The following is a 260-nucleotide window of genomic DNA, read 5'->3' on the forward strand; positions in this document are numbered from 1 at the left end:
AAAAACACGTACTTTTATTTCGAATTGACTTGAAACATTGTGATCACTTTTTAAAATAAATGTCCATGCTATGAAAATTGTCTCAATTGTAGTTGTACTGATTATTTTAGTTTTCTTATTGCATGCATACAACATAGAAACTTTGACCCCGAAGGAAATTTAAGATCATTACCAACCAAATCTGTATTTAATTCATAACCAAACAATTAAATATTTGGTCGCAGTGTTCGCTGGTCTGCTTCAAATGAACAACTCGCCAG

This window comes from Entelurus aequoreus, linkage group LG12, assembly GCF_033978785.1.
Source record: "Entelurus aequoreus isolate RoL-2023_Sb linkage group LG12, RoL_Eaeq_v1.1, whole genome shotgun sequence".
NCBI lineage: Eukaryota > Metazoa > Chordata > Actinopteri > Syngnathiformes > Syngnathidae > Entelurus > Entelurus aequoreus.